This window comes from Furipterus horrens, unplaced genomic scaffold, assembly GCF_987537825.1.
Source record: "Furipterus horrens unplaced genomic scaffold, mFurHor1.1.pri manual_scaffold_1, whole genome shotgun sequence".
Classification (NCBI taxonomy): domain Eukaryota; kingdom Metazoa; phylum Chordata; class Mammalia; order Chiroptera; family Furipteridae; genus Furipterus; species Furipterus horrens.
The window spans coordinates 40,446,535-40,467,047 of record NW_028327171.1 but is presented as its reverse complement, the minus strand read 5'-3'; the positions used below and the strand labels follow the sequence as shown (position 1 = coordinate 40,467,047).

General features: G+C 37.7%; 1 protein-coding gene and 1 pseudogene across 1 annotated transcript in view; one reads left to right on the top strand and one right to left on the bottom strand.

Moving 5' to 3' along the window:
• KCNMB2 (potassium calcium-activated channel subfamily M regulatory beta subunit 2) overlaps nt 1-20,513 on the bottom strand; it is a 230,726-nt gene that overhangs the window by 200,906 nt on the left and 9,307 nt on the right. The window lies entirely within an intron of this gene.
• Nucleotides 9,670-10,341, top strand: LOC150020913 (general transcription factor 3C polypeptide 6 pseudogene; annotated as a pseudogene).

Genomic DNA, 20,513 nt, shown 5'->3' with positions numbered 1-20,513 from the left:
TATCCTTCCATGACACATGATGTCTATGCTTATCAAAATTTCAAAATTTAGAAGTACATTGTAGGTGTCTTCTCAGTCTTCTTGTTGTGACTCTTTGTTTCCATATATTTTGGAGTTTTAAGACGTGGATTTCTAGTTTGAATGATCCAAAATTGAGGTGTCCACATCTACCTGTTCTGATAAAAAGTCCTAAAGGAGGTTCTGAGAGGTTTGCAGCCAGTAAATTTTAATGCTCTTCTTCACGATGGCCAGCCCTCCATTCCTTTGTTGGAGAATTCTGGGGGCACTCTTTCTGAAGTTCCCACACTTCAATTGAGGTCACTCTTACTTTCTAGGATTATATATTCCTTCCATACTTTATCTTTCATAAGGACTTAATTCACAACTTTGATGGAATCCCATTCCCAAACTGTGACAAGTCTTGTTTGAAAAGTGAGATGTGATGCAAGACCATTCAGTGGAGGAGAAGTGTCTTTCACTTTGTGTATTTCATGCACATGCAATTCAGTTCAAGTTTACAGGTTACCTTAGAGAACCATCCTGGCCTGGACACTGGTTGTCTCCAAGAAAGCAAAATAAATTTGAATGCTTTTACACAGAACATGCGTTCTCCAGCTCCAGGTTTTCATCAGTGCCTATTGTCTTAGTTCTGGCTTCACTCAATTTGGCTCCTAAAGCTGTCTGAGTTTGCGATTCCTACAGAAGTATCATATCCAGAACCCAAACTAGATGCTGTCTGGCCATGGTCCAGGTGAGAGGGTTCTTCATTCTATGATGCTATCAATTTCGTAAATTCAGATTTATCTATTATAGCACATTTCCCTGCAATGAATTTTTAATCCATATGTTAACCATTCCTCCACACAGACTTTGAAGTTGGAGTTAAAAATTTTACTTTCAGAATACTGATTTCACTTGCATCAAAATTATTGAAGAATGTACATTTTATTGATAACTTAGAACTGGAGGCAAAAAAGAGGGTTAATAAAGTCCAGTATTTTCCTCCAAGTTTCTTCTCTTAACTTTATGTTTCTTGGCTCTGTATTCCCTTACCCTCTCGTAAGGGCCAACACTTAGCTTTACTGGTTCCTTCTTTCTTTCTTGGATTCCTCTCTGGGGCTTCTCCACCTCATCCCCTTAATTATGCAGAACAATTTTGTTCTGGCTAGCTGTGCCAAACCTGGTGCTCATACCTATCATCTCCTCAGCCAACAATAGACTCTCTACTTATGAGGAACTACTTCCCATGGAAGGCAATGGATGATTGCAATAGGTAAAGCTTATTTGTTCCTATCACAATAAGGTCATTGTTGATGAGCTAACCAATGTATCCAATCCAGCTCTCTCTTCTTAGGCAGGGAGAAGCCCAGATCCAGAAAGGTCACATTAATTAATTAAGATAATACAGTTAATTAGTAGGGAGGTAGGCACAGAAACCCACACTGGTACTTTCCACGTATGTATATGTAAAATTATGTTCTGTATCTTGTTACTAGAAGCTCTGTATTTATACAAGAACTGTCACTAATTCTATGCATGCTAAGTCTTGGTGATACTATTTTAGATTTGACCTTGTCTACACCAGAGCAGATTACTGAATTTCCTCTCCCCTTACATACATACTATAGTTGGGACATCCCAGCCCGTGGCTAAAAGGCTGTTATATTTCTTTCCCTATTGAGTTTTGCCATAGAATGCATTTTGTAAAAGGTTAAAAAAATTACAAAGTGAGCATTTCCAGCTGCACTAACACTGGAATCTGATGCAGCAATATTAGAGAATGATGGGATTTTAAAGTTGGAAGGACCTTATAAGTCATCTAATCTGATTGTCCCTTACTTTAACCATGAGGAGATTTAGGCCTAAAGGGAGCAGCCTTTTGCTGTGAGTCTCAGAGCCATTTACTTTTGGCATAAGAATAGAACCCAGCTGTCCAAACTCTGGTGTGGTTACAGAACTCTGTACGGCTTTAATGTAAAAACAAATAAACAAGAAAGCCTATTTCTCAGCATTGTTTAGTGTTTATTGATAGCAAAGGGGATCATGCACCACTTACAGTAATCTCTTAAGATTTTATAATAATTCCTGCATTATCCTGTTAAACTATAGCTGTAGCTCTGTGCTTAATAGATTGAAATCTATTATTCATAATGCTATCTTGTTCCTGTTCAAATAACATTATCCTTGTGACTAAAATTTTATGGATTCCTACTCAGTTTCATAGCACAGGGAAAGGATAAAGCATTAGAACAAAGAATTTTCATTTGCACATTAAATTCAACAGGTATTTTTAAAGTACCCACTAATGCCCAGCATTATCCTTGGCAGTCCTGGGGATTCAGAAGCAACATGTGGCATATTTTAACCTCAGAGAACTCATATGCTGTTGTGGGCTTCTGAGTACCCAGAAACATATGGAGAATAATGCAAAATTGTACCTGAGGAGGTGGAAGAGTGTAGTGGGTAAGGCACAGGCTTTGAGGTCAGGCAGTGCTGGGTTTGCATCCTGGTTGTATTATTTACTAGCTGTGGTATTTTGGGCAAATAACTTCAGTTAAGTCTCAAGTCAGTGTCCTCATCTGGGGACAGAAATAGCACTTACTTCATAGGGTTATTTCAAAGATTCCATTAAAACACAAGACAGAAATCACTTAGCACATGTCTGACATATAGTGCTCAAAGATGTCAGCTAATGTTCAAAATCTTTATCATTATATGTCAGTGAAGTCTGCTGTGCTCTTTCAAAGCACATTGGAGAGCAAGATCAATGGTCTCAATACACTTAGGGATAGAAAACTGGGGCTTTAGATCTGAAATACCTAGATTTCATTGATTGACTTTACTGGCTGATTGAGCTCTGTGTGGTTAGTATAGCCATTTGCCCACAACAGAAATCTCAAGCTTTGAAGAAGAGCCCTCTGGGTAAAGTTAGGAATAGAAGTCATTTTTCTAAGGGGGAGGGAAATATTTTTAATTTAATTTTGACTTATTTGTTGTTGTGAGAAATGTCTTCCAAATGGTCTCTGTCTGCTCTTAGGATTCCTGTTTACTTGTGTTCTCATACAAGGGCTCTGGACTGGTTGTCAGTCACTTCGGTTCCCACCCTGCCTTATCATGGCCATTCTCTATTGCTAGTAAATTAGCCCCTTAGAGGAAAACATATGAACCAAATGGTATAAGGTGTTTTACTAAGACTTGAAATATTTTGTTTGGTGATCTAAGTTAATTAAACTAATGACTTGCCAAATCTTTCTTACTTTTATCCTTCCTTCCCTTTTTCTTCCTTTCAAGGTTTTTTTGTCCTAATTTTATACACACACACACACACACACATTCATACACATACATACACACTGGTATATATGTATACATAAGTAGCTACATATCATTATAATTTAGAATGATATGTAGCTACTTATATCATGTATAATATATATCTAATTATATATTATATATAGTTCTAATTGTATTATATATTATATAATTATATGATTACATATAATATTATGTAATATATAATTATATTTTATATAATATATAACTATATAATATTATATAATTAGAACTGTATATCTAATTATATGTAGTATACATTTTATTATATATACTATATTATATGTACATATACTATATATATACTATATAAAATTCTTTTTTTTTTTAACAGGGAAAATAAATTAAATACAGGGAAGGTAAATGGCCTTAACAATGCATCTGTACAATTTAAAATGTAAAAGTTATGCCTATTTTGAAATGATATGTTTCATAAGTAACTTTTCAGTCTGGCTATTAATAATTATTTTTCAAAGTGGTAACATATGACAGAGCATATTGGAATATTAGGGATCCATGAATGGCTTGAATTGGTATATATTTTCTCATCACTAAAAATACTGTGATTTAGTTTGCAGAGAAAGAGAATCTCCTGTAAAATAACACTGTGGTTAAGTATGTTTCTGTTAGTCGATTTCTATATATGCAGAATTATAGATCCAAACATGTACTTGGAAAATTGATACTAGTAAATATTAAAGACTTGTTATCTAAAACAACCGATTAAGACACTTTTTTTCCAGAGTCATCTGGATATTAGTATCCATTCTCTAAGTCAGTTTGTCTAGACAGTTTCTTTCAGAAAATTGATCAAATAGAAGAAAATTTTTACAATAAAATAATGGAGAATAAGAAAGGCTAAAAAAAAAAAAAACCCCACACAACTCCAACATATTAAAGTTGAAACCTGTGACTTGTGAGTTAGTACTATGCCATCTTTCTAAATACGAGAAAATATACACTAGACTCAAGAAACAACCCTAAATCCAAGCAAAAGGAGAAAAATCGCTTCCCTATGAAAGAAAGCATTTCCACAAGTCATCATCTCCCTTTACTCCTGAGCTGCAGCCGTACAGATAGGTCCAAAGCCTGGAAACATTGTGCCCTTTAGTTTTCCATCTTCTAGCCATTTTCGAAACATCCACACCAGTACTGTTCTCTTTACTTGTAGTTTATTTCTGCATAACAACCATCACAAATTCTTTTACCAATTCAGAAGGTGAAGGCAAAATAAACACGGTTCTCTGGGAGAGTCTAGCTTACCTATAGTGCCTGTCACCCTGTGGCATCACTCTCTGCGCTGTTGCTCTCTCAGTTCTCTTCAACATGCCCAGGGAACTCCTAAAATGACCTGGGAGTGTCCCACCCACTTGGATAGGATAAAAGAAAAGAAAGAACAGAGAAAGGTGCCCAGGGGCATTTGTATCAAGATACAGTGCTCCTTGGTCAGTGCCCTCTCTGGCTGCGTGGGGTGTGGGGCAGAGCATTCAACCATGCAAGGTAAATAGCAACCAGCCCAGTGCCCGGTCCACCTTATCCAAAGGTAGCAAAAAGGCCACTGATCTCACAACCAAGAGGGGAGGATATTTACTCTGGCACTCCTCTGCTTTACAGATAAGAAAGCTGACAAGTTGAGACATACGATTATTTATAGTTAAAAAATAAAAAACTGGAAATATGACCCACGATATTTTCTATGTTGTTTGGTTTAAACTCCTTCAGAACATGTTTGTGGAGGACGATGGCAAAAATTTTTAAAGTGACAGAAATAGAAAGGACCTGAGAGGTGATCTAGTGCATTTCAGAGATAAAAAAGCCCAGATGCAGAGGGTTAAAGCCCCTGTACATGTACTGTGGCCACTCAGTGTAGGAGACCCACTGATCTTGTTGATACACAGTGCCCCTTCTTTTTAAAATCAAAAATATTGGGGTGACAATGGTTCAGAAAACTACACAGGTTTCTAGTGTGCAACTCAGTAAAACGTCATCTGCGTACTGCTCCTTCTTAATTACCTGAAATACTTCTTTTTACAGTTTTCCAGGTTCTACCTTGCTGCTTCAGTAGGCTAGCAAGTTTTTATATTTCCATTTGGTTGTATTGCAAACAATGTACTAAATGTAGCAACTGAATTCTTGCAGTTATCTGTGTATTCAATGGGCAATTTAAAGTTGGCTTGGGTTAAAGTGGGAAACTTCACTCTAGTCATAAGAAACTCTAAAGAGATGCAGCAATTCAATCTTGTTCACGTAATAACAGCAATAAAGAATAAATTGAACATTTTTTCTCTCTTGGAACAAGCTAAAAACAATTGACAAATTTTCTTATTAATCCGCACAGAGGAACTTCAGCCAGTTGGCTCCCTTGAAATCTCAACCACAGATGTCACGAGGCAGGATGTGTACAGGACTGGCAAGCACTGGTGTGGGAATCAAAGACTGAATTTCAAGGTGTCTTGGTGGTGCTCACTTGCTATTTCATATGGCTGAATCACAGACTCTCTCTGAACCTCGGTTTACTTATTATTTAAATAGGAGGAGTTCGGTAAGGTGGTCTGCAAAATGCCTTCATGGACAAGTTCTAAGTGATTTCGCAGAGATCTGAGCCTGCAGTTTAGATTTTCTCTCTTGATAGTCTTGCTTAAAGTCTCTAAAGCTTTATAACTTTATTGTTCTTCTAAATCTTTCCTGTTTATATATATATATATATATTTTTTTTTTTTCCTTCTTTTCTTCTTCTCCCTTTTCTAAGAGGAACAAGAAAGACAGTAATGTCTTTTCTGTGTAAGGGGGTGGGCAACCAAAAAGCATAGAGAGAATGAAGCAGTAAGTGGGCAGTTACCTTATTTATCCCTGGTGGCATCCTGGTAGTCATTTGGGACATTTTAAGTTTTTTTTTGTTTTGTTTTTTCCATGACTCACCTTTATTCCTGCCCTTCTCTTCTTAGCATCTGACTTTCTAGTTTCTCAGACAAACCATCTGTCATGAGTTCTTTCAATATTCTTCCTTTAAAATCTTTCTACTCTTTTTTTTCTTTAAAAGTTCAATGAGTTCAATTTCTTTAAATTAATTTTTTATTTTTTAACAAGGTTACTTTACTTTATTTTTATTTTTATTTAATTTATCTGTTTTCAGAGAGAGGGGAAAGGAGAAAGAGAGAGAGAAACATCAATGTGCGGTTGCCTCTCTCTCTGGGGACCTGGTGTGCAACCTAGTCATGTGTCCTGACTGGGAATCGAACCAGCGACACTGGGTTTGCAGGCCGATGCTCAATCCACTGAGCCACAGCAGCCAGGGCGCAAAGTCTGTCTACTCTTTATTCATCCCTTCCCATCTTAGAAGAAGAAGAGAGCCTTTGTCATCCAAAAGCAACCCTCTATTGTGGTCTTAATCCAGTGCCCAATTCTTCTAGGTCAGTGGTTCTCATACCTGGATGCACAGTAAAATCACCTGGGAGAGATAATAAGTAGTACAGGTGCCCTCCCTTCCCCAAATCAGGACTAGGCATTAGCATATTATAAGGGTCCTAGCTGAGTTTAATGTTCAGAAAGGCTTGATAACCATTGCTTTGGGGTCTCCAAGTGGTCATTAATCTTGCTTATTCTTCCATTTTAATCCATTTTACTGGCTCCTTCCTATCAATCTGCAAATGTGCTCAGCCTTCTGTTATCTTAATAAAATATCTTCCATTGACCCTCAAGCTATGATTCTAAGCATTGTCTTTCCTCCCACCTTACCTTCTGCTTCTGGTCAGACCTGAAATGGTTTTCTTGGAAGTCACCACATGGCCAGCAAAGTGCCTCTGTCTTCATAATCCCCAGACTCTCTGTGGGACCTAACTATCTGAGCAGCATGGCCGTTATGAAAGTCTCTCTTCCCTTGGCTTCTATGATTGGTTTCTTTGCATGGTCCCCCAAAGTTTCTTTAAAATTATATCTCTCTGAGTTTTATGCTAGTGTCCTTAAATTCTTTCTTTGTTCTCTCCCCAAAGTGATTGCCTAAGTTTTAATAATCACATCCATGAAAATGGCTCTGAAATCTTTATTTCTCTCCTCATCCTCATCTGGATGTCCTTCCTTCACCTCAAACTCAATATGTTTCAAATGGGGCTCATGCTATTCCAACAGTCTTACTCCTCTGTGACCCTCCACTGAATTTCAGCCATCACAGTTCTCCCAGGCTTCTGGGCTTAAAACTCAGGGTTTCTGTCATTTTTCGCTTTCTTATTTACTTTCTATATGCCATGAATCTCCAAGTTGTGTTTATTTGTAATTTTTAAGACATCTATTTTCTCCTCGTTTCTAATTCTTAGTCAAACATTTTTTAAAGCCAAGATCAATTATCCAGTCTGCTATGGTATTCTATACCATAGCTATTCCAAATTTCCAGCCAAAATTAGCCATCCCTCCTTGTTGGTCCCAAAGCATTTCATGGGTATAGTATGAAATTTAGTACATTCTAATTTTTAATATATCACAGCATATACAGGTTTAATTATTTAATTGTTAATACCTTGATGTCAGAGATCATATCTTTTTTTGGATATAGTTAGTATTAAGAGCAAGACACTAATAATCTATCTGAGTAAACAAACATGCATAAACAAATAGCTATAATACAATGGAAATTATTATGAGCTATAAAGGTTAATGGTGGCATAGTGCTTTGTTGACATAGTTGATGCAGTTTATGCATTTATAACCATTAGTTTGAACTAATCACCTATTATACCAACACATATTTAATATGTGTCATTTCATTTAAACTTGCAAGGTCAGTATTGTGCAGAAACTTTGCTGAAAACATTAAATGATTTATCCAAGGTGACACAGCTAGTATTGGAAGAGCAAGGGTCAAATCCAAATATAAAATATCCTGCTCTTAATACCATGGGAGCCCATTAGATTAAATCATACCTTCTTCTCACACCATGGGAGTTGATGGACCAGGGAAGAAGACCCTTTGCTGGGGGAAGGTTTGTGAATAATGCAGAGTTATTTTATTTCTAAAAAGTAGTAAAATATTCTGTTTATTCTTTCTTTTTCTCTCATTGTTCTTGTAATTTCCCAGTTACAGAGTCAATCTGAGAAGCAAATAACATGAGGGCTTTCAGTTGGAGTGTGTGAAGACAATTCTCTAATATGCCAGCTCCTCTGGGCTTTCGGTCCATCACTTACATCATTTCCCTTTTCATCCTGAAAGCACTGTCTTTAAGAAGTCTCAGTTAAAATGACAAGAACCTTGGACTTGGTCATATGTTTTTATCAGCTAACTGCTGCAGAAGGATTTGTTCCACAGCCTCATGAGGTCCTCTCTAGACAAATGATACCTATGATAAAGTCACTTGCAGAGGGAAGGGACCTATGTCTTTTAGACAATGCTCATATGCTTTGGGGATCCCATCAATACTTCCTGTTTAAAAGTAATCAATATCAGTTTGCAAAAAAATTGAGGACAAAAGAACATGTCTTTTTTTTTTAAATCAGTCTTAATATCTTACTGGCTACTGACGTTGAATGTAAAGTATACTTATTTCATAGAAATAGTGTGGATTTGAGTTCTTTATTCTTAAGAAAAAGTCAAAGGCGTGGTGCTGTCTCTTGAAAGGAAACCAGTAAGTAATTGTTACAAAGAACTGAATTAAGCTGATTTGTAGTTGGGTATTTATTCTGCATCAATGAAAAAGGAAGCAATTGCTTTTTCTAATAAGGTCCTAGGTGATTATGATAAGAGAAAAATATTTTTTATTTAAAAATAAATGTTTATTTACTCTATAAATCTCACCATGATTTTATGGTCTATCCTAAAAGAATGATGAGGAATAGGCATCGTGTTTTGGTAAAAAGTGGAGTTTCAGGATTTGACTCATAAATATTGAAGGATTGAATCTTTATTAGAAGTGATTCAAAATTACTTACAAATATATGCTCTGAAAGTTTTTATTTAAAAGACACTGGAATCAGAATGGGATCACCTGAGACTGAATCATGTTTTAATACTTGTTAACTCTGTGATGTTAAACAAGTGCTGGACCTCTGTGCCTCAGATTCCTTATCTGAAGAATAGAGATGATAAGGAAACCTACTCATGGGTTAGTTGTCAGGAAAAGATGACATAACAAAGTCCCCGACTCATAAATAAGTAATCAAGAAATGTTAGTGATTAATTTTAATAATTTTTGATAAAAAGTTTGGTTCTGGTACATTCCTTTTCAATAATTTTTTCCAAGTATCTATACTCTCTTCTCTGTCTACCTTAACTCTTTCTCAAGGTTTTGTTTTTGGAGAAAAACAATTGGATTAATCTCCTAGTACTACTAAAAATTCTGGAGGAGCAGGATCATGGCAGCAGCCAAGGTGTGGAGTGGAGTTGAGGGGGGTGGTGAGGAAGATGAGGAAAAGGAGGTAGAGCAGCTGGTTCTGGTGGAATTGTTGGGATTTACTATTGATTCCAACTTTCCTTCAAAATGTGAAAATAATGCAAGATTTTGGGAGTTGACACTGAGATGCCCATTCTGCAAGTGGACAGCTATGTCTCTGATGGAGAGTATGAAGACACTCTTTGGACCTGTGATATATTTGAAGAAAATATTGAACATGTGTATGCAGAAGGCAACAATAAAATAATACTAACATCTAAATGTCATATAATGAAGGAGCTCAGCATGACAGGAACTCATCAGACAGAAGGAAGGAGAAGAAAACATAGGTATGATGGAATGGCTGCAAATCAAGGCTAACAATTTCTCCTGTAGTACCAACATGAGTTGTAGCTTTCTACATGAAAATGAAGATGAAGAAATTATAGCTCCAGCCCCACATAAATCTTTGGAGTTGAAAGAGCAAGAGATTCAAATAAAATATAATTCAAACCTGAGTTATGAATAGGGGAAACCACCATGCTTGGAAATAGAGGATCTGGATCCTCTTATTGATGTCCCTTTCTCTGAAACACAATGTTCTGTTTTCATGCAAGCACAAGATGCTGCCTTAAAAATTACTCCTAGATGAAATGTTTTTCCTAATAATTAGTCATGAACTTTTAAGAGTTTTTACACAAAATAATTGGCTGTGTAAAAAACAAAAACAAAAAAACAAAGAAACTAAAAGAATCTCTAGAACTGAACAGAGAATGCTCAAGGTTGGGTAACATTCTTGTGCTCAACCACAAACTGTTCCTTCCTGTTTCTGGGGCATAGTCCCCATCATTTTTTGTATCCAGGTGTCTTATCCATGCATCCGTTTTCTAATTTTGTATCAACAGGCCAAACTCTATTTCATGTTTCACATTTTTTTCATCAAATCTTGTAAAAAACATCCAGACCAAGACTTGTCCCAAATCAGATTTTCGTTTGTTTCTTTTTTCTAGCATGGCTCCAGATGGCACTTAGGTGGGCTAACAGAGGAAGTGTTTAAACTGACTTTAATAAATAAATCTTAACTGACTTTAGATGAACAGTAATTTTAAAGTTCAAGTTTCAGGTAAAGGCTCAGTTTGAACTTCCTTTTAATGTTTTATTGAAATTGATTTGCTTTTGTGAATATGAATTAGTTCAATACCATTTTAGAAGACACTCGTTGAGAAGCAGTGATAAAAATCCAGCCAAGATAACACTTTCACACAAAGTGGTTTTTTCTGCTTATCTTTATTAAAGAACTACCAGTAAGAGCCCCTTAACCCTTATTATTCCTTTGCAATATGGATAACATCAATCTCTGCTTACCTAGGAAAAAAGAAAAAATCTACGCACCCCTAAGGGCCCTGTCAGATTCACTGTAGTATTTATTCACAAATCTAGTAGACTATTGAGACTTAAAATATGTGATGGATTAGATAATTGATTTTGACTATAAATTATAATAATTTCAGGGTAATAGAATATTTGAATATCTATAATTTGAGGAAAAGCAAAAGCAAAAATAACTATTATATTTGCTTAAGTTAAAACAGTTACTAAAAACACTATGAAACTTATGGAAATGGAAGGGCCTCTGGTTCAAATTCTATCAAATGAGGGAAAGGTGATTTTATAGACAAGTAACCCATATGCTACATTGATGAGGTCAAGGTTATTTTTGGGAAAAGGGGATGGGAAGGAAATAAAGCTTATGATGCCCCTGATATATATTGAGTTACGGGAAGTATTAGGTGAAGAGAATTGGGACATAATTTATATTTTATCTGAAAAGGGTTATCAACCTGAATTATCTTAGAAACTGGTGGCAGAAAAATAGAATCATTCTTTTTGTTGTTGTTGTTAATTCAAAAGATAAGACTGCAGAAAAATAGAGAACAATTTTCCTTATGTTAAGGAAAAAATGTGAAAGTTGTTAACAAAACATTTGCTTACTTGCCTAACTCTTCTTTCTCTTTCACAACTTCTCAGTGTGGAGGCTTTTTGTTGGGAGTACTGTTAAATCATTCCTTCATAGTTACCATGGAGAAGCATATTTGTAAAACTTGGTTAGCATCTGGATGAGGGCCAGAACCATGCATCAGGGGTTTACTTAGTGGGTAAGGAGAGAGCAGAGATAGATGTTAAACCACAGGAAAGCAGATTGCCTGGGTCATCTGCCTTGTAAGATCTTTGTGCACGAGCCACGTGCTCCCCTCTGTTTCCTAGAGCTCTGGGCAGGCCTCACAGTCCAGGCCTGCACACCTGGGGCCCGTGCACATTGGCACTTGGGCAGAAAACATGTCAAATAGCCAGCAGGTGTCAAAGGCAATGCTTGAAAACTTGGGAGTTAGGCTGGCTCCAGCTTGAACCCTACATACAAGTTGTATTACTTTCTATGGACAAGCTGGCCAGTCTTTCTGAGCCTCAGTTTTCTGAAGTGTAAAATGAGAATATATAAGCACTCTTTTCCTCGGGCTGTTCTGAGCTGTAAATGAAAGACTCCTGCATTCTTACTGGCTCTTCGTCAACTGCCCTCACTCTTGCTTTCCTTTGGAGGAAAGATAATTCCTTGAGAGAATGGCTTGCTTCCTCACCATCTGCTCAGTCTTTTAATGCCATTGAACCTAATTTTGATGTTTAACCTTGTTTTGGAAAATGATCTCCCATTTCACCATTGGATTGGTAAAATCTCAAAGCATAAAATCTAAAGTGCTTCCTCTGAATTCTCTGTAACATTTTACAGGATTACCCGCATTAAGAAAAACAACTGGCACTGGTCCTTGAGAGGCTGCTGCATGCTGTGCTATGCTGGCCACATTGCATACCAGATGTTACGGAACTTACGCAGAACCTGTGGGTGGCAAGTATTATGGTCCCATTTTACGGAGAAGGAAACTGAGGCACAAAGATGTTAATCAACTTGCTGAATGTAACATAGCTGCCATGTAAGTGGAGAGAGAGAGAGAGAGAGAGAGAGAGAGAGAAGAAGATGAAGGAGGAGGAAGAAGGAAGAAGGGAGGAGAGGGAAGATTGTAACCCTGTTAATACTGGTGCTTCTTAGAGATTTGTCTTTTCCTTAGCTTTTACCTGCAATCTTTCTCTATCAATTAAAATACTCAAAGCACTGTGTACCTTTCTTATGGCATTTATCTCACTCTTAACTCTTAAATCCTGGGACTCGATATAACTCATGAGTAATTTGTAATCTCTTTGAGAAACTTCTTTAGCATAATGCATTGTTGGCACAGTGTTTTGTTTTTTTTTTAACAAAGAGAACATTCCACAAAGAATCTTTCTTTGGATTGATAAGTCTGAAGACTTAGTAAGAACATAAAAGCTACATCAACTTACTTAGCTTTATAACCAAATAACAATGATCTTCTCAAGCTAAGAGTTTCCTTTGGGTTAATTGGTCAAGAGGCTTTTTCATAATATTACAGGGGTACAGAAAGATAGCTGAAGAGACAAAATGTGTATGCTTTTCTTAGAAGTTACAGTTGAAAATACCATTGCTGTTCTGATTAATGACAGGGAATCCCAGCCAAGGTGGGGTGCGATGTGATTTAGATAAACTCAGAGCAAGATAATGCTCAGGAGAGAAATTGAAGCAAGTTCGTGTGATGCCCAGATGAACCATAAACAAGAGACAATGAGTATTGTTCTTTTATTGCTGACCTTTATTTAACTGAATTGTCTCATTAGAAAAGAGCTTGCTTAGCTTACTCTTAAAATTGCTGTTTGTTCACCTGCTTTGAAAAAAAGAAACAGACAAGGGTAAGCACTGAGGTAGATTAATGGCTTGCCTACTTGGTACTCGCCCTGGCTGGTTTAGCTCAGTGGATTGAGCGTCGGCCTGCAAGCTAAGTGTCGCTGGTTCGATCTTCCAGTCAGGGTACATCAGAGAAGGAAAACTCTGACTCCAAAAAACCTCCGCTGCCTTGCGGCATACCTCTTCAGGGGAAAGGCTAAGGGAGTAAACCCCGACAGAAAATCCGGAGCCGGAGTCCCTAAGGCGGTTTGACGTTGTAGTCAACACCGGCAACTCCTGCGGCGCACCTGAACCCAAGCTGTATCGACTCCGTCTTTCCTTTGGACCCTTCAGCTGCGAAGAGAGGGGGGGTCTGCTGCATGGGCAACAGCAGACCCTCCATATTACCCTGCCCAGGCTCTGTAGCTTCAGCTCCACTGGAGAGGACTCTCCAGCGACATCGCAAGATGTCGATTCAACACGGGAGGAGACAGATACCATGTCACTCCCGAGTCGGACTGCACAGCCATTCTCGGCGGTGCAGATAGACTCTTAAGAAGCTACACCATCGTCTCTCGAGACGGACGGCTGCCGACGACGACGACGACTTGGTACTCATGCAGTTCTCTCTAATCATCTCTTCAGGATAATAGTGATAACATTTTTATATTCATATAATTTATAAATATGTTTTTAATGGGCAAGTGGATGCAAAGGATAGCATGGAACACAATATTTTAAAGCAAAGTGTACTAAAATACAGAAGACTACTAGGTATAAAATTTCCAATATTTTGTAGATGACAATAATTGAATATAGGCAATTTCCCATGGGTTGACTTTTGACAAGACAGTCAACTTAAATAACTTATAAGATATACAAAACCCTATAATGTAAGTGACATTATCCCACTTAACAAATAGAGAGAAAACTCAGAAAAGTTACATAATTTGTTAGAGGACATACACTAGATGGATTTTAACCCATGTCAACTTTATTTCTATTCCATAAATCTGTCTTTTCATAAAATATACTTCCTCTCTTCATGATATTTGTAAATAGAAGGGAAAAGAAAAAGAAAGTAATGTATGTGTATAACTATGTGATAAGCAAAAGGTAAAATAGGCTGAAAGACTCCAGAGACTGGAGAGGTCCTTTCTAGCCTGAAGGTCAAGGAATGGAAAGAAAAAAGGAAAAATGGAGAGAGGAGTAAGAGAAGGTTTTACACAGGAGGGACCATTGGAGAGTTTATAGAAGTTTGACAGGTGAAAAGGAAAGGGGAAAGAGCATTTTCTTGGATGTTTTAAAGAGTTAGGCCAAGAGACAGAGACATGAGGATCTGATAGGTATATTTTAGGAGTGGCAAGTAGTATAGCTCAGTTGTAACACAGGGTGAAAGAGGGAAGTAAAGATTAAGCTGGAAATTTATCTGGACAACACATATTGGAGGATTGTGATGTCTGGTCCTGGGAAACTTTATTTAAGGGGGAGCCGCTAAGGGGTTGTGATTAGAGAAGATCCATGATCAAGGTCATGGAACTATTCATCAGAAAGGATCATGTAAAAGAAAACAGAGGTAGGAAAAGATTAGAGCAGTTTTTCTCAAAATTTGTGTATGATAGATCTACCTCGGTTGTTTGTTAAATTTCCAGGTCTTATAGAAAAAAGATTCTGATTAAATACAAGTCACATGAATTGATATATATTTTTAAAAGACTTCCCAGGTAATTCCTGTGCAGGGGATTTGAGGGCAGCATTTTGAAAAAAATCAGACTAGTTACAAGGTTAATTAGCAAACTATCATAATAGCCAATGTGTGAGAAGGTGAGAATGGAAGGGCTATGTTTATATAGGGAGGAATAAAGGCACACGTGCAAAAGATATTCCGAAGGAAGAATCTGTAGGACTCTAGCCAATTCGGTCTGTAGTTGGAGGAAGTTTCAAAGACAATTGTTGGCTTTAAAACCTGGGTGATCAGTTGCACAGCAAATAGAAACATGAGGCAGAGTGGATTTATTAGATTTTAACAAGAGTTTAGTTTTGTCAAGTAAATTTTGACATGTAAATATGGCAGCCACAGGAAAATTTATACTAGGTAGCAGGCGATAGGAGCTGGGTTGGGGAGTAATGTCACAGCTGGAGAGATGGTTGGGATGTAGGTGAGATAATACTTTCAATAACTGAAAAAGTGTGAAAAAATAAGAAAGAAAGGACCCCATGAAGAGAAAAGAAAGAGAAGAATTGTAAGGTAGGAGGGGACCTTGGAAGTAAATCATAATTCTATATCTATATCTGTATCTGTATCTTTATCATCAGAGAGAGAGAGAGATCCATAGTTTTGCATGCTGTAGATAATCAAGGGTCATGAGGACTGTAAAAAAAGACAAATACGGTGATAAAGAGATTCTTGGAAAGGGTGAAGAGGGCCATGGCAGGAATTAGTATGTCTAGAGTTTGTACACTAGTGCCTTAAAAAGCAATGGAAATGCAAGGAAGTGAGGCAGTAAGTATAGACAACTTCAAAGTGTTTTTTGATGAGAGGGAACTCTAGTCACGCTCCAGTTTTCCATAACCTCATTAACTATCCCATCATTCAAGTAAGAAGTCTAAAACTGTCCCTAAAATTTCCTTTTTGTTTACCCACCTACTCTCTGATAGACTTCCCGAACACCTTTTCTTCTGGCCACTTTTCTGCTGTCCCACTGCATCCTGGTCAAAGGTACCATCATCTGGATTTCTGCAGTAGCTTTTCAACTGGCTTCTCTGCATCCACCCTTGCTCTTCTCCATTTTGATAATCACATTGCAGCAGACTTACCTTTGAAAAGCACAAATATCTTGCCAGTACTCTGATTAATAGCTTGGATGGCAAACTTAACCTGACTTGTAAGGTTTTACCTAGTTGGGTTCTTTTCTGCCTCTCAAGGCTTGTGTTTAATCACATGCCATTCGACTCCTGCCCTCTAGCCATGTTGGCCCTCTATCAGAGGCACTGTTCTCATCTACACTCTATGACAGGCTTTAAAAAAAATCTCATTTATTAATTTTTTTAATGTTCTTTATTGATTATGTTGTTACAGTTGTCCCAATTTCTTCTCCCTTTGTTCCCCTCCACCCAGTAACCTCTCTCCCTCCAGTTGTCCCCCGATCTTAGTCCATGCCCACTGGTTGTGCATATAGTTCTTCTAAACATCTTCTTGTCTACTCCACTCCCTCCTACTGTGCTTTTAATTCCTATACCATCTCCTTCCCTTTATGCTCCCCTCCCAGCTGACCTCCCCCCAATATGTTCCCCATACATATAATTCTTTTTCCACTCTCCTTGCCTACTTAGTTTACCTTTGTTTCAATTCCCTAGCTTCTGTTGTTGGTTGTTGTGATACAGTTTTCATTTTAATGTTCATAGTTTTGATCCTCCTTCTCCTAAACAAGTCCCTTTAACATTTCATATAACAGTGGTTTGGATCTGATGAACCCCTTCAGCTTTACTTTGTCCAGAAGCACTTTCTCTGCCCTTCTATTCTGAATGACAGCTTTGCTGGATAGAGTAATCATGGTGGTAGGTTTTTGCTTTTCATTACTTTGAATATTTCTTTCCAGTCCCTTCTTGCCTACAGAGTTTCTTTTGAGAAATCAGCTGATAATCTTACTGGAGCCTCTTTGTAAGTAATTCTCTTCTCTCTTGCTGCTTTTAAGATTCTCTCTTTATCCTTAATTTTTGACATTTTGATGATAATGTGTCTTGGTGTGGTTCTCCCTGGGTCCAGTTTTTTTTTTAACTCTCTGTGCTTCCTGGACCTGTAAGTCTATCTTCTTCCCCAAGTTAGGGAAGTTATGCTTCATTATTTTTTCACATAATTTTTCAATTTCTAGATCTTCTTCATCTGGCAACCCTATGATTTGGATGTTGGCCCGCTTATAGCTGTCTCATAGGTTTCTGAGCCTCTCCTCATTTTCCTCACTTTTCATTTCCTCTTTCTGCACTGTTTGTTTGTTCCTACCCTATGTTCCGATTTGTTGACTTGCTCCCTGGTTTTCTTTTCCTCACCACTTGTTTCATATATGTTTTTGTTCATTTCAGCAGGACTAGACTTCATTCCTTCACCATCTTGTTTAAGATCTGCTGTCTGATCTGTATGCATTTGTATAACCAAAGCTCTGAATGGTGTTTGGAAAGATTTCCTATCTGCTGATCTGTTAGATTAGATATTTGCTGTCTGGTCAGCTGTGTGACTGGGATCTCTATCATGATCTGTGCCATCCTGACAGTTTTGTGTTTACCTTTGCTTCCTGGATGGGGCTGTCACACCTCCTATGCTATAGGGGGCAGAGCCCCGTGCACTTGTCACTACTGGGTGATCCTTCTCACTATGCTATGGCGTTTTGTGTAGGGGTGAGGATCCAAGATGGATTCTTGCTGTTTACTCTCTGCTGAGAGACCAGGAGCTTCTTCCTCCATCCCCGCTCCCTCCGGCCTTCACAGTCTGAGGCAATGGGAGTCTGCTTTCCCTGGTATTGGAATTGCAAGCTGATGGGTCTGGTCTGCAGCAGAGGGTGCTCCCCAGGTGTTTCTCGCCTCTTTTTAAATATGGGTGTCTGTGCTTACCGCCATCCTGTTGCTGTTGCCGCCGTTACCACCGTTGCTGCTGCCACCACCACCAGCACAGCTTGACCTCTCCACCCTGGCTTCACCCCTCCTACCCATCCAGATGAGCACCACTTGTTTATAACTTCATATGTTGGACTTCCATGTAGCTTTATTTTCTGGAACTTCTGGTTATTTCTGGTTTTGCAGTAGTTGTATTCCTTCTTAGTTGTGGAGGGAGACAGAGCGTGTCAGTCTAGGCCTCCATCTTGGCCAGAAGTCCTCATTTACTAATTTTTTATTGATTGCTTTTCACTAGAATGCAAGCTCCATAAGGACAGGAAATTCTCTCTCTCTCTCTCTCTACACACACACACACACACACACACACACACACACACACACACACACCACTTGGTAGCTGTTGAGTAAGTAAAAGTGCCATGCTTTAGCCTTTGTACATGCTTTTTTCTTTGCCTTGAAAGCTTCTCCTCTAATTCCTGCTGGTTTCACACATGCTTCCCCACCCCCACATTTATGTTTCTTTATTTAGCATCTCAGTTATATCTCCCTCGGAAAAGCTTTCCCTGCCATCATTGACTATATTAATGTCTTTGATTAAATAATCTTTTAGCACTTATTACATTTGTAACTTCACATTTATTTGTGTGAACAGTTGAACAGTGTCTTTCTCATCCAGGACTGTCACCTCATAGTTGATGAGGAGCAGCTCATTTCTGCTTTGGCTCAACATTGTGACCTCAATACCCATCATGGTACCTAGTCCATAGATGTTGAATAAATATTTGATGAACAAATGAGTGAAAAATTGAATGAATGTAGATGTGAAATGGGTACTGATCAACTAAAGAGTAGCAGAATGGAGAAGAGATTTTTAAAAAATAATGTGGACACTTAAGCACATTCATAGGTCTAGGGGAAGAATCTTCTAATAAATGAAGCACCATCTGAAATCAAATTGCACTCGAGGCAGCTTTTCATGTAGGCATATAACTCAGAGCACAACTCCTATTTTCTTTATACCATTTTTTTTCCAGTTTCAGTCCTGTAGGCACTAAACTTACTTGTCAATGGAGAATTAAACCAAGAAGACTGACAAAGAGGTTGCAATAGACCTTCTCTAGCCGGTGTTCTCTGTACCAAGGCTATTGTTATCCTTCCCACACCCAAAAAGATATTCTCAAGTTTGTTAACATATTATATAAGCCTTCTTACTCTTTTAGGTATACAGTATTCCCTCACTTATCTCAGGTATTACGTTCTAGAGCCCCTGCGACAGGTGAAAATCCACGAAGTAGGAAGCTTACATTTATTTTAGTATTTATATATATTTTAAGGCTTTATAAACCCTTCCCACACACTTATAAACTGTTCCCAGTCCCTTCTTAACCTTATAGCAAAAAAAAGTCCATGATAAATAATTAAATATAATATTTTTAAAAATCCCACGATACAGTGAGGCTGCAATAAGTGAACCGCAATATAGAGAGGGACTACTATAAACTCTATTTCTCTCTCTCAGCTTTTCTTTTGATTCATTCCAACAGAGAATTGATTCCTGTGCTGTTCTATTTTTATGCTGTTAAAATGATTACCCTGAGTTGTCTACACAGAGAGCCCCATATGGTTGTTCCCAAGCACCACACAGGATTGAATAAAACCGCTGGGAAGTGAAGTTACATGAGTCAATTGATTATCACCACAGACAAAAGGAAACTTGACCCATCATTTTTATCATTTTTGCCTCTGAAGTTAGGTATTCCTTTCTTTTGGCTGGTTGCTTTTCCTACCTTACTTTCTACACTTGGACTATACTAGGAAATTTTAAAAAATCCAAATACAGTCCCTCTAAGGAAATAAATTATACTTTAGCTTGATGGAGCTACAAATTGTTCACATGGTCAGAAATTTTCAGATGCTTATGCAAAGCCAGACTCAAGACATTTAAGAATTATCTCATGGGCAAGATTTACCAATTGCTTTTCTCTCTTTCTTATAAAGTGCCTTATATGGCAGTACCAGAATGATCCTCTGCATCTATGCAAAGCAAGAAAGAAGCTAGATTTACATATAAATTGCTGCTTATTTTTTAAATTTCTCAGAGTTTCACTTTGAAAGACACTTTACCTTTGTGGATAAGAGTTATAGAGTCAGGCACTTGACCTTTATCAGGTTTGGAGTGAAAATTTTGATAATAAAAAAAGAGACTTAAAAAGTCTGACAAAACCAGAGTCATTATTTATAAAGTCCTGAACTACGTACAGAGGACAGTGGAATTCCCCAGACATATGCAGTGTATGTAGTAAGAGCTGTATTTTGTCCAAGTTCCAAGTTGAATCTTCCTTTGATAGAAGCCTATGTGGATTGGTTTCATAAATCATTTCTAATCAAAGAAAGTCTGTGAAGAAGATGATTCTGTGAATGAACAGGCA